The sequence below is a fragment of the Salvelinus alpinus genome, chromosome 5 (genome assembly GCF_045679555.1).
Source record: "Salvelinus alpinus chromosome 5, SLU_Salpinus.1, whole genome shotgun sequence".
NCBI classification, from domain to species: Eukaryota; Metazoa; Chordata; class Actinopteri; order Salmoniformes; family Salmonidae; genus Salvelinus; species Salvelinus alpinus.
In genome coordinates, this window is record NC_092090.1 from 2,514,889 (window position 1) to 2,529,631 (window position 14,743).

Genomic DNA, 14,743 nt, shown 5'->3' on the forward strand with positions numbered 1-14,743 from the left:
GTGTTGTGATCCTCCAGGCCTGTTGTGTTGTGATCCTCCAGGCCTGTTGTGTTGTGATCCTCCAGGCCTGTTGTGTTGTGATCCTCCTGGCCTGTTGTGTTGTGATCCTCCTGGCCTGTTGTGTTGTGATCCTCCTGGCCTGTTGTGTTGTGATCCTCCTGGCCTGTTGTGTTGTGATCCTCCTGGCCTGTTGTGTTGTGATCCTCCTGGCCTGTTGTATTGTGATCCTCCTGGCCTGTTGTGTTGTGATCCTCCTGGCCTGTTGTGTTGTGATCCTCCTGGCCTGTTGTGTTGTGATCCTCCTGGCCTGTTGTGTTGTGATCCTCCTGGCCTGTTGTGTTCTGACCCTCCAGTCCTGTTGTGTTCTGATTCTCCAGGTTCCTCCAAGCCATGCACTGCAGCTGCGTATGGAGCTCCAGGACTCTGTCCCCGGCCCTGTTCCCTAGGCTACTGTCCCATGCAGGATGCTGGGCTCCGGGGACCAGGCCTAGGGGTCTCTGGAGCTCCCCCCGGAGCCTGTCCTCGGCTGTAGAGACCACGCAGCCCATCCCCCTGCCCAGCCAAGCCCGCGTGGTGATCTGTGGAGGGGGCATCGTAGGGACGTCTGTGGCCTATCACCTGGCCAAGCTGGGCTGGACTGAGATCGTACTATTGGAGCAGGGAAGGTAGGAGAGGCTAAATGATGTGGTCTGTGGACAAGAGGGGGGATGCATGTTTCCATAACACTTTATTTGTGGGTAGGTGGACAATATGTCATGATTTGATGAGGTCATTGTTTTACTGGGCTTGTCAGGTGATGGGAGACCAATACAGTAAAAGACTAGCCTACGAGACCTTATTGTAATCAATGATAACATCTAGGAAGCAGAAGGAAGCACAGTCTTATGTCTCGTTACTCACCCTGCTGGGTTGTGATCCTCTGTCTGTGTTAGACAGGGGGGAAAGTAGATGGTGTTTCCTACTGCTATGGGATCCTCTGTCTGTGTTAGGCAGGGGGGAAAGTAGATGGTGTTTCCTACTGCTATGGGATCCTCTGTCTGTGTTAGGCAGGGGGGAAAGTAGATGGTGTTTCCTACTGCTATGGGATCCTCTGTCTGTGTTAGGCAGGGGGGAAAGTAGATGGTGTTTCTTACTGCTATGGGATCCTCTGTCTGTGTTAGGCAGGGGGGAAAGTAGATGATATTTAGTCTCAAATAAATAATGAAACATGTTCAATTAGGTTTAAATAATACAAAAACACAGTGTTGGAGAAGAAAGTAAAAGTGCAATATGTGCCATGTAAGAAAGCTAACGTTTCAGTTCCTTGCTCAGAACATGAGAACATATGAAAGCTGGTGGTTCCTTTTAACATGAGTCTTCAATATTCCCAGGTAAGAAGTTTTAGGTTGTAGTTATTATAGGAATTATAGGACTATTTCTCTCTCTACCATTTGTATTTCATATACCTTTGACTATTGGATGTTCTTATAGGCACTATAGTATTGCCAGCCTAATCTCGGGAGTTGATAGGCTTGAAGTCATAAACAGCACAATGCATGAAGCACAACGAAGAGCTGCTGGCAAACGCAGGAACGTGCTGTTTGAATGAATGCTTACGAGCCTGCTGCTGCCTACCACCGCTCAGTCAGACTGCTCTATCAAATCATAGACTTAATTATAACATAATAACACACAGAAATACGAGCCTTAGGTCATTAATATGGTCGAATCCGGAAACTATCATCTCGAAAACAAAACGTTTATTCTTTCAGTGAAATACGGAACCGTTCCGGGTTTTATCTAACGGGTGGCATCCATAAGTCTAAATATTCCTGTTACATTGTACAACCTTCAATGTTATGTCATAATTATGTACAATTCTGGTAAATTTATTACGGTCTTTGTTAGGAAGAAATGGGTCTTCACACAGTTCACAACGAGCCAGGTGGCCCAAACTGCTGCATATAGTCTGACTCTGTTGCACAGAACGCAAGAGAAGTGACACAATTTCCCTAGATAAAATAAATTCATGTTAGCAGGCAATATTAACTAAATATTCAGGTAAAAAATATATACTTGTGTATTGATTTTCAGAAAGGCATTGATGTTTATGGTTAGGTACATTGGTGCAACGACAGTGCTTTTTTCGTGAATGCGCTTTTGTTAAATCACCTGTTTGGCGAAGTTGGCTGTGATTCAATGATAAATTAACAGGCACCGTATTGATTATATGCAATGCAGGACAAGCTAGATAATCTAGTAATATCATCAACCATGTGTAGTTAACTAGTGATTATGTTAAGATTGATTGTTTTTTATAAGATAAGTTTAATGCTAGCTAGCACCTTACCTTGGCTCCTTGCACCACTCGCGTAACAGGTGGTCAGCCTGCCACGCAGTCTCCTCATGGAGTGCAATGTAATCGGCGTCCAAAAATGCAGATTACCGATTTGTTATGAAAACTTGAAATCGACCCTAATTAAACAGCCATGCCGATTAATCAGTCTACCTCTAGTGTGTATAAACTGGACTTTCCGGTGGTAATTTAGTTGTGTACCTAACCATGTTGTCATCTCTCTGTGTGCTAGGCTGTGTGCTGTACCTAACCATGTTGTCATGTCTCTGTGTGCTAGGCTGTGTGCTGTACCTAACCATGTTGTCCTCATGTCTCTGTGTGCTAGGCTGTGTGCTGTACCTAACCATGTTGTCCTCATGTCTCTGTGTGCTAGGCTGTGTGCTGTACCTAACCATGTTGTCATGTCTCTGTGTGCTAGGCTGTGTGCTGTACCTAACCATGTTGTCATGTCTCTGTGTGCTAGGCTGTGTGCTGTACCTAACCATGTTGTCATCTCTCTGTGTGCTAGGCTGTGTGCTGTACCTAACCATGTTGTCCTCATGTCTCTGTGTGCTAGGCTGTGTGCTGTACCTAACCATGTTGTCATGTCTCTGTGTGCTAGGCTGTGTGCTGTACCTAACCATGTTGTCATCTCTCTGTGTGCTAGGCTGGGTGCTGTACCTAACCATGTTGTCATGTCTCTGTGTGCTAGGCTGTGTGCTGTACCTAACCATGTTGTTGTCATGTCTCTGTGTGCTAGGCTAGGTGCTGTACCTAACCATGTTGTCATGTCTCTGTGTGCTAGGCTGTGTGCTGTACCTAACCATGTTGTTGTCATGTCTCTGTGTGCTAGGCTGTGTGCTGTACCTAACCATGTTGTCATGTCTCTGTGTGCTAGGCTAGGTGCTGTACCTAACCATGTTGTCATCTCTCTGTGTGCTAGGCTGTGTGCTGTACCTAACCATGTTGTCATGTCTCTGTGTGCTAGGCTGTGTGCTGTACCTAACCATGTTGTTGTCATGTCTCTGTGTGCTAGGCTGGGTGCTGTACCTAACCATGTTGTTGTCATGTCTCTGTGTGCTAGGCTGGGTGCTGTACCTAACCATGTTGTCATGTCTCTGTGTGCTAGGCTGTGTGCTGTACCTAACCATGTTGTCATCTCTCTGTGTGCTAGGCTGTGTGCTGTACCTAACCATGTTGTTGTCATGTCTCTGTGTGCTAGGCTGGGTGCTGTACCTAACCATGTTGTCATGTCTCTGTGTGCTAGGCTGTGTGCTGTACCTAACCATGTCCTCATGTCTCTGTGTGCTAGGCTGTGTGCTGTACCTAACCATGTTGTCATGTCTCTGTGTGCTAGGCTGTGTGCTGTACCTAACCATGTTGTCATCTCTCTGTGTGCTAGGCTGTGTGCTGTACCTAACCATGTTGTCATCTCTCTGTGTGCTAGGCTGTGTGCTGTACCTAACCATGTTGTCATGTCTCTGTGTGCTAGGCTGTGTGCTGTACCTAACCATGTTGTCATCTCTCTGTGTGCTAGGCTGGGTGCTGTACCTAACCATGTTGTCATGTCTCTGTGTGCTAGGCTAGGTGCTGTACCTAACCATGTTGTCATGTCTCTGTGTGCTAGGCTGGGTGCTGTACCTAACCATGTTGTCATGTCTCTGTGTGCTAGGCTGTGTGCTGTACCTAACCATGTTGTCCTCATGTCTCTGTGTGCTAGGCTGTGTGCTGTACCTAACCATGTTGTCATGTCTCTGTGTGCTAGGCTGGGTGCTGTACCTAACCATGTTGTCATGTCTGTGTGCTAGGCTGTGTGCTGTACCTAACCATGTTGTCATCTCTCTGTGTGCTAGGCTGGGTGCTGTACCTAACCATGTTGTCATGTCTCTGTGTGCTAGGCTGTGTGCTGTACCTAACCATGTTGTTGTCATGTCTCTGTGTGCTAGGCTAGGTGCTGTACCTAACCATGTTGTCATGTCTCTGTGTGCTAGGCTGTGTGCTGTACCTAACCATGTTGTTGTCATGTCTCTGTGTGCTAGGCTGTGTGCTGTACCTAACCATGTTGTCATGTCTCTGTGTGCTAGGCTAGGTGCTGTACCTAACCATGTTGTCATCTCTCTGTGTGCTAGGCTGTGTGCTGTACCTAACCATGTTGTCATGTCTCTGTGTGCTAGGCTGTGTGCTGTACCTAACCATGTTGTTGTCATGTCTCTGTGTGCTAGGCTGGGTGCTGTACCTAACCATGTTGTTGTCATGTCTCTGTGTGCTAGGCTGGGTGCTGTACCTAACCATGTTGTCATGTCTCTGTGTGCTAGGCTGTGTGCTGTACCTAACCATGTTGTCATCTCTCTGTGTGCTAGGCTGTGTGCTGTACCTAACCATGTTGTTGTCATGTCTCTGTGTGCTAGGCTGGGTGCTGTACCTAACCATGTTGTCATGTCTCTGTGTGCTAGGCTGTGTGCTGTACCTAACCATGTCCTCATGTCTCTGTGTGCTAGGCTGTGTGCTGTACCTAACCATGTTGTCATGTCTCTGTGTGCTAGGCTGTGTGCTGTACCTAACCATGTTGTCATCTCTCTGTGTGCTAGGCTGTGTGCTGTACCTAACCATGTTGTCATCTCTCTGTGTGCTAGGCTGTGTGCTGTACCTAACCATGTTGTCATGTCTCTGTGTGCTAGGCTGTGTGCTGTACCTAACCATGTTGTCATGTCTCTGTGTGCTAGGCTGTGTGCTGTACCTAACCATGTTGTCCTCATGTCTCTGTGTGCTAGGCTGGGTGCTGTACCTAACCATGTTGTCATGTCTCTGTGTGCTAGGCTGGGTGCTGTACCTAACCATGTTGTCATGTCTCTGTGTGCTAGGCTGTGTGCTGTACCTAACCATGTTGTCATGTCTCTGTGTGCTAGGCTGGGTGCTGTACCTAACCATGTTGTCATGTCTCTGTGTGCTAGGCTGGGTGCTGTACCTAACCATGTTGTCCTCATGTCTCTGTGTGCTAGGCTGTGTGCTGTACCTAACCATGTTGTCATGTCTCTGTGTGCTAGGCTGTGTGCTGTACCTAACCATGTTGTCATGTCTCTGTGTGCTAGGCTGTGTGCTGTACCTAACCATGTTGTCATGTCTCTGTGTGCTAGGCTGTGTGCTGTACCTAACCATGTTGTCATGTCTCTGTGTGCTAGGCTAGGTGCTGTACCTAACCATGTTGTCCTCATGTCTCTGTGTGCTAGGCTGTGTGCTGTACCTAACCATGTTGTCATCTCTCTGTGTGCTAGGCTGTGTGCTGTACCTAACCATGTTGTCATGTCTCTGTGTGCTAGGCTGTGTGCTGTACCTAACCATGTTGTCATGTCTCTGTGTGCTAGGCTGTGTGCTGTACCTAACCATGTTGTCATCTCTCTGTGTGCTAGGCTGTGTGCTGTACCTAACCATGTTGTCATGTCTCTGTGTGCTAGGCTGTGTGCTGTACCTAACCATGTTGTTGTCATGTCTCTGTGTGCTAGGCTGTGTGCTGTACCTAACCATGTTGTCATGTCTCTGTGTGCTAGGCTGTGTGCTGTACCTAACCATGTTGTTGTCATGTCTCTGTGTGCTAGGCTGTGTGCTGTACCTAACCATGTTGTCATGTCTCTGTGTGCTAGGCTGTGTGCTGTACCTAACCATGTTGTTGTCATGTCTCTGTGTGCTAGGCTGTGTGCTGTACCTAACCATGTTGTCATGTCTCTGTGTGCTAGGCTGTGTGCTGTACCTAACCATGTTGTTGTCATGTCTCTGTGTGCTAGGCTCGGTGCTGTACCTAACCATGTTGTCATGTCTCTGTGTGCTAGGCTAGGTGCTGTACCTAACCATGTTGTCATGTCTCTGTGTGCTAGGCTCGGTGCTGTACCTAACCATGTTGTCATGTCTCTGTGTGCTAGGCTAGGTGCTGTACCTAACCATGTTGTCATGTCTCTGTGTGCTAGGCTAGGTGCTGTACCTAACCATGTTGTCATCTCTCTGTGTGCTAGGCTGTGTGCTGTACCTAACCATGTTGTCATGTCTCTGTGTGCTAGGCTGTGTGCTGTACCTAACCATGTTGTCATGTCTCTGTGTGCTAGGCTGGGTGCTGTACCTAACCATGTTGTCCTCATGTCTCTGTGTGCTAAGCTGGGTGCTGTACCTAACCATGTTGTCATGTCTCTGTGTGCTAGGCTGGGTGCTGTACCTAACCATGTTGTCATGTCTCTGTGTGCTAGGCTGTGTGCTGTACCTAACCATGTTGTCATCTCTCTGTGTGCTAGGCTGTGTGCTGTACCTAACCATGTTGTCATGTCTCTGTGTGCTAGGCTGTGTGCTGTACCTAACCATGTTGTCATGTCTCTGTGTGCTAGGCTGTGTGCTGTACCTAACCATGTTGTCATGTCTCTGTGTGCTAGGCTGTGTGCTGTACCTAACCATGTTGTCCTCATGTCTCTGTGTGCTAGGCTGTGTGCTGTACCTAACCATGTTGTCATCTCTCTGTGTGCTAGGCTGTGTGCTGTACCTAACCATGTTGTCATGTCTCTGTGTGCTAGGCTGTGTGCTGTACCTAACCATGTTGTCATCTCTCTGTGTGCTAGGCTGTGTGCTGTACCTAACCATGTTGTTGTCATGTCTCTGTGTGCTAGGCTGTGTGCTGTACCTAACCATGTTGTCATGTCTCTGTGTGCTAGGCTGTGTGCTGTACCTAACCATGTTGTCATCTCTCTGTGTGCTAGGCTGTGTGCTGTACCTAACCATGTTGTCATCTCTCTGTGTGCTAGGCTGTGTGCTGTACCTAACCATGTTGTCATCTCTCTGTGTGCTAGGCTGTGTGCTGTACCTAACCATGTTGTCATGTCTCTGTGTGCTAGGCTGTGTGCTGTACCTAACCATGTTGTCATGTCTCTGTGTGCTAGGCTGGGTGCTGTACCTAACCATGTTGTCATGTCTCTGTGTGCTAGGCTGTGTGCTGTACCTAACCATGTTGTCCTCATGTCTCTGTGTGCTAGGCTGTGTGCTGTACCTAACCATGTTGTCATGTCTCTGTGTGCTAGGCTGTGTGCTGTACCTAACCATGTTGTCATGTCTCTGTGTGCTAGGCTGTGTGCTGTACCTAACCATGTTGTCATGTCTCTGTGTGCTAGGCTGTGTGCTGTACCTAACCATGTTGTCATGTCTCTGTGTGCTAGGCTGTGTGCTGTACCTAACCATGTTGTCATGTCTCTGTGTGCTAGGCTGGGTGCTGTACCTAACCATGTTGTCATCTCTCTGTGTGCTAGGCTGTGTGCTGTACCTAACCATGTTGTCCTCATGTCTCTGTGTGCTAGGCTGTGTGCTGTACCTAACCATGTTGTCATGTCTCTGTGTGCTAGGCTAGGTGCTGTACCTAACCATGTTGTCATGTCTCTGTGTGCTAGGCTGTGTGCTGTACCTAACCATGTTGTCATGTCTCTGTGTGCTAGGCTGTGTGCTGTACCTAACCATGTTGTCATGTCTCTGTGTGCTAGGCTGGGTGCTGTACCTAACCATGTTGTCATGTCTCTGTGTGCTAGGCTGGGTGCTGTACCTAACCATGTTGTCATGTCTCTGTGTGCTAGGCTGTGTGCTGTACCTAACCATGTTGTCATCTCTCTGTGTGCTAGGCTGGGTGCTGTACCTAACCATGTTGTCATGTCTCTGTGTGCTAGGCTGTGTGCTGTACCTAACCATGTTGTTGTCATGTCTCTGTGTGCTAGGCTGGGTGCTGTACCTAACCATGTTGTCATGTCTCTGTGTGCTAGGCTGTGTGCTGTACCTAACCATGTTGTCATGTCTCTGTGTGCTAGGCTGTGTGCTGTACCTAACCATGTTGTCATGTCTCTGTGTGCTAGGCTGTGTGCTGTACCTAACCATGTTGTCATGTCTCTGTGTGCTAGGCTGGGTGCTGTACCTAACCATGTTGTCATGTCTCTGTGTGCTAGGCTGGGTGCTGTACCTAACCATGTTGTCATCTCTCTGTGTGCTAGGCTGTGTGCTGTACCTAACCATGTTGTCATGTCTCTGTGTGCTAGGCTGGGTGCTGTACCTAACCATGTTGTCATGTCTCTGTGTGCTAGGCTGTGTGCTGTACCTAACCATGTTGTCATGTCTCTGTGTGCTAGGCTGGGTGCTGTACCTAACCATGTTGTCCTCATGTCTCTGTGTGCTAGGCTGGGTGCTGTACCTAACCATGTTGTCATGTCTCTGTGTGCTAGGCTGGGTGCTGTACCTAACCATGTTGTCATCTCTCTGTGTGCTAGGCTGTGTGCTGTACCTAACCATGTTGTCATGTCTCTGTGTGCTAGGCTGTGTGCTGTACCTAACCATGTTGTCATGTCTCTGTGTGCTAGGCTGTGTGCTGTACCTAACCATGTTGTCATGTCTCTGTGTGCTAGGCTGTGTGCTGTACCTAACCATGTTGTCATGTCTCTGTGTGCTAGGCTGTGTGCTGTACCTAACCATGTTGTCATGTCTCTGTGTGCTAGGCTGGGTGCTGTACCTAACCATGTTGTCATGTCTCTGTGTGCTAGGCTGTGTGCTGTACCTAACCATGTTGTCCTCATGTCTCTGTGTGCTAGGCTGTGTGCTGTACCTAACCATGTTGTCATGTCTCTGTGTGCTAGGCTGTGTGCTGTACCTAACCATGTTGTCCTCATGTCTCTGTGTGCTAGGCTGTGTGCTGTACCTAACCATGTTGTCCTCATGTCTCTGTGTGCTAGGCTAGGTGCTGTACCTAACCATGTTGTCATGTCTCTGTGTGCTAGGCTGTGTGCTGTACCTAACCATGTTGTCATGTCTCTGTGTGCTAGGCTGTGTGCTGTACCTAACCATGTTGTCATGTCTCTGTGTGCTAGGCTGGGTGCTGTACCTAACCATGTTGTCATCTCTCTGTGTGCTAGGCTGTGTGCTGTACCTAACCATGTTGTCCTCATGTCTCTGTGTGCTAGGCTGTGTGCTGTACCTAACCATGTTGTCATGTCTCTGTGTGCTAGGCTAGGTGCTGTACCTAACCATGTTGTCATGTCTCTGTGTGCTAGGCTGTGTGCTGTACCTAACCATGTTGTCATGTCTCTGTGTGCTAGGCTGTGTGCTGTACCTAACCATGTTGTCATGTCTCTGTGTGCTAGGCTGTGTGCTGTACCTAACCATGTTGTCATCTCTCTGTGTGCTAGGCTGGGTGCTGTACCTAACCATGTTGTCATGTCTCTGTGTGCTAGGCTGTGTGCTGTACCTAACCATGTTGTTGTCATGTCTCTGTGTGCTAGGCTGGGTGCTGTACCTAACCATGTTGTCATGTCTCTGTGTGCTAGGCTGTGTGCTGTACCTAACCATGTTGTTGTCATGTCTCTGTGTGCTAGGCTGTGTGCTGTACCTAACCATGTTGTCATGTCTCTGTGTGCTAGGCTGTGTGCTGTACCTAACCATGTTGTCATGTCTCTGTGTGCTAGGCTGTGTGCTGTACCTAACCATGTTGTCATGTCTCTGTGTGCTAGGCTGGGTGCTGTACCTAACCATGTTGTCATGTCTCTGTGTGCTAGGCTGTGTGCTGTACCTAACCATGTTGTCATGTCTCTGTGTGCTAGGCTGTGTGCTGTACCTAACCATGTTGTCATGTCTCTGTGTGCTAGGCTGTGTGCTGTACCTAACCATGTTGTCATGTCTCTGTGTGCTAGGCTGGGTGCTGTACCTAACCATGTTGTTGTCATGTCTCTGTGTGCTAGGCTGTGTGCTGTACCTAACCATGTTGTCATGTCTCTGTGTGCTAGGCTGTGTGCTGTACCTAACCATGTTGTCATGTCTCTGTGTGCTAGGCTGGGTGCTGTACCTAACCATGTTGTCATGTCTCTGTGTGCTAGGCTGTGTGCTGTACCTAACCATGTTGTCATGTCTCTGTGTGCTAGGCTGTGTGCTGTACCTAACCATGTTGTCATGTCTCTGTGTGCTAGGCTGTGTGCTGTACCTAACCATGTTGTCATGTCTCTGTGTGCTAGGCTGGGTGCTGTACCTAACCATGTTGTTGTCATGTCTCTGTGTGCTAGGCTGTGTGCTGTACCTAACCATGTTGTCATGTCTCTGTGTGCTAGGCTGTGTGCTGTACCTAACCATGTTGTCCTCATGTCTCTGTGTGCTAGGCTAGGTGCTGTACCTAACCATGTTGTCATGTCTCTGTGTGCTAGGCTGGGTGCTGTACCTAACCATGTTGTCATGTCTCTGTGTGCTAGGCTGGGTGCTGTACCTAACCATGTTGTCATGTCTCTGTGTGCTAGGCTGGGTGCTGTACCTAACCATGTTGTCATGTCTCTGTGTGCTAGGCTGTGTGCTGTACCTAACCATGTTGTCATGTCTCTGTGTGCTAGGCTGTGTGCTGTACCTAACCATGTTGTCATGTCTCTGTGTGCTAGGCTGTGTGCTGTACCTAACCATGTTGTCATGTCTCTGTGTGCTAGGCTGTGTGCTGTACCTAACCATGTTGTCATCTCTCTGTGTGCTAGGCTGGGTGCTGTACCTAACCATGTTGTTGTCATGTCTCTGTGTGCTAGGCTGTGTGCTGTACCTAACCATGTTGTCATGTCTCTGTGTGCTAGGCTGTGTGCTGTACCTAACCATGTTGTCATGTCTCTGTGTGCTAGGCTGTGTGCTGTACCTAACCATGTTGTCCTCATGTCTCTGTGTGCTAGGCTGGGTGCTGTACCTAACCATGTTGTCATGTCTCTGTGTGCTAGGCTAGGTGCTGTACCTAACCATGTTGTCATGTCTCTGTGTGCTAGGCTGTGTGCTGTACCTAACCATGTTGTCATGTCTCTGTGTGCTAGGCTGGGTGCTGTACCTAACCATGTTGTCATGTCTCTGTGTGCTAGGCTGTGTGCTGTACCTAACCATGTTGTTGTCATGTCTCTGTGTGCTAGGCTGTGTGCTGTACCTAACCATGTCCTCATGTCTCTGTGTGCTAGGCTGGGTGCTGTACCTAACCATGTTGTTGTCATGTCTCTGTGTGCTAGGCTGTGTGCTGTACCTAACCATGTCCTCATGTCTCTGTGTGCTAGGCTGTGTGCTGTACCTAACCATGTCCTCATGTCTCTGTGTGCTAGGCTGTGTGCTGTACCTAACCATGTTGTCATGTCTCTGTGTGCTAGGCTGTGTGCTGTACCTAACCATGTTGTCATGTCTCTGTGTGCTAGGCTGTGTGCTGTACCTAACCATGTTGTCATGTCTCTGTGTGCTAGGCTGGGTGCTGTACCTAACCATGTTGTCATGTCTCTGTGTGCTAGGCTGTGTGCTGTACCTAACCATGTTGTCATGTCTCTGTGTGCTAGGCTGGGTGCTGTACCTAACCATGTTGTCCTCATGTCTCTGTGTGCTAGGCTGTGTGCTGTACCTAACCATGTTGTCATGTCTCTGTGTGCTAGGCTGTGTGCTGTACCTAACCATGTTGTCATGTCTCTGTGTGCTAGGCTGTGTGCTGTACCTAACCATGTTGTCATGTCTCTGTGTGCTAGGCTGTGTGCTGTACCTAACCATGTTGTCATGTCTCTGTGTGCTAGGCTGTGTGCTGTACCTAACCATGTTGTCCTCATGTCTCTGTGTGCTAGGCTGTGTGCTGTACCTAACCATGTTGTCATGTCTCTGTGTGCTAGGCTGGGTGCTGTACCTAACCATGTTGTCATGTCTCTGTGTGCTAGGCTAGGTGCTGTACCTAACCATGTTGTCATGTCTCTGTGTGCTAGGCTGTGTGCTGTACCTAACCATGTTGTCATCTCTCTGTGTGCTAGGCTGTGTGCTGTACCTAACCATGTTGTCATGTCTCTGTGTGCTAGGCTGTGTGCTGTACCTAACCATGTTGTCATCTCTCTGTGTGCTAGGCTGTGTGCTGTACCTAACCATGTTGTCATGTCTCTGTGTGCTAGGCTGGGTGCTGTACCTAACCATGTTGTCATGTCTCTGTGTGCTAGGCTGTGTGCTGTACCTAACCATGTTGTCATGTCTCTGTGTGCTAGGCTGTGTGCTGTACCTAACCATGTTGTCATGTCTCTGTGTGCTAGGCTGTGTGCTGTACCTAACCATGTTGTTGTCATGTCTCTGTGTGCTAGGCTGTGTGCTGTACCTAACCATGTTGTCATGTCTCTGTGTGCTAGGCTGTGTGCTGTACCTAACCATGTTGTCATGTCTCTGTGTGCTAGGCTGTGTGCTGTACCTAACCATGTTGTTGTCATGTCTCTGTGTGCTAGGCTGGGTGCTGTACCTAACCATGTTGTCATGTCTCTGTGTGCTAGGCTGTGTGCTGTACCTAACCATGTTGTCCTCATGTCTCTGTGTGCTAGGCTGGGTGCTGTACCTAACCATGTTGTCATGTCTCTGTGTGCTAGGCTGTGTGCTGTACCTAACCATGTTGTCATCTCTCTGTGTGCTAGGCTGTGTGCTGTACCTAACCATGTTGTTGTCATGTCTCTGTGTGCTAGGCTGTGTGCTGTACCTAACCATGTTGTCATGTCTCTGTGTGCTAGGCTGTGTGCTGTACCTAACCATGTTGTCATGTCTCTGTGTGCTAGGCTGTGTGCTGTACCTAACCATGTTGTCATCTCTCTGTGTGCTAGGCTGTGTGCTGTACCTAACCATGTTGTTGTCATGTCTCTGTGTGCTAGGCTGTGTGCTGTACCTAACCATGTTGTCATGTCTCTGTGTGCTAGGCTGTGTGCTGTACCTAACCATGTTGTCATGTCTCTGTGTGCTAGGCTGTGTGCTGTACCTAACCATGTTGTCATCTCTCTGTGTGCTAGGCTGTGTGCTGTACCTAACCATGTTGTTGTCATGTCTCTGTGTGCTAGGCTGTGTGCTGTACCTAACCATGTTGTCATGTCTCTGTGTGCTAGGCTGTGTGCTGTACCTAACCATGTTGTCATGTCTCTGTGTGCTAGGCTGTGTGCTGTACCTAACCATGTTGTCATGTCTCTGTGTGCTAGGCTGTGTGCTGTACCTAACCATGTTGTCATGTCTCTGTGTGCTAGGCTGTGTGCTGTACCTAACCATGTTGTCATGTCTCTGTGTGCTAGGCTGTGTGCTGTACCTAACCATGTTGTCATGTCTCTGTGTGCTAGGCTGTGTGCTGTACCTAACCATGTTGTCATCTCTCTGTGTGCTAGGCTGTGTGCTGTACCTAACCATGTTGTCATGTCTCTGTGTGCTAGGCTGGGTGCTGTACCTAACCATGTTGTCATGTCTCTGTGTGCTAGGCTGTGTGCTGTACCTAACCATGTTGTCATGTCTCTGTGTGCTAGGCTGGGTGCTGTACCTAACCATGTTGTCATCTCTCTGTGTGCTAGGCTGTGTGCTGTACCTAACCATGTTGTCATGTCTCTGTGTGCTAGGCTGTGTGCTGTACCTAACCATGTTGTCATCTCTCTGTGTGCTAGGCTGTGTGCTGTACCTAACCATGTTGTCATGTCTCTGTGTGCTAGGCTGTGTGCTGTACCTAACCATGTTGTCCTCATGTCTCTGTGTGCTAGGCTGTGTGCTGTACCTAACCATGTTGTCATGTCTCTGTGTGCTAGGCTGTGTGCTGTACCTAACCATGTTGTCCTCATGTCTCTGTGTGCTAGGCTGTGTGCTGTACCTAACCATGTTGTCATGTCTCTGTGTGCTAGGCTGTGTGCTGTACCTAACCATGTTGTCATCTCTCTGTGTGCTAGGCTGTGTGCTGTACCTAACCATGTTGTTGTCATGTCTCTGTGTGCTAGGCTAGGTGCTGTACCTAACCATGTTGTCATGTCTCTGTGTGCTAGGCTGGGTGCTGTACCTAACCATGTTGTCATGTCTCTGTGTGCTAGGCTGTGTGCTGTACCTAACCATGTTGTCATGTCTCTGTGTGCTAGGCTGGGTGCTGTACCTAACCATGTTGTCATGTCTCTGTGTGCTAGGCTGGGTGCTGTACCTAACCATGTTGTCATGTCTCTGTGTGCTAGGCTGTGTGCTGTACCTAACCATGTTGTCATGTCTCTGTGTGCTAGGCTGGGTGCTGTACCTAACCATGTTGTCATGTCTCTGTGTGCTAGGCTGTGTGCTGTACCTAACCATGTTGTCATGTCTCTGTGTGCTAGGCTGGGTGCTGTACCTAACCATGTTGTCATCTCTCTGTGTGCTAGGCTGTGTGCTGTACCTAACCATGTTGTCATGTCTCTGTGTGCTAGGCTGTGTGCTGTACCTAACCATGTTGTCATGTCTCTGTGTGCTAGGCTGTGTGCTGTACCTAACCATGTTGTCATGTCTCTGTGTGCTAGGCTGTGTGCTGTACCTAACCATGTTGTCATGTCTCTGTGTGCTAGGCTGTGTGCTGTACCTAACCATGTTGTCCTCATGTCTCTGTGTGCTAGGCTGTGTGCTGTACCTAACCATGTTGTCATCTCTCTGTGTGCTAGGCTG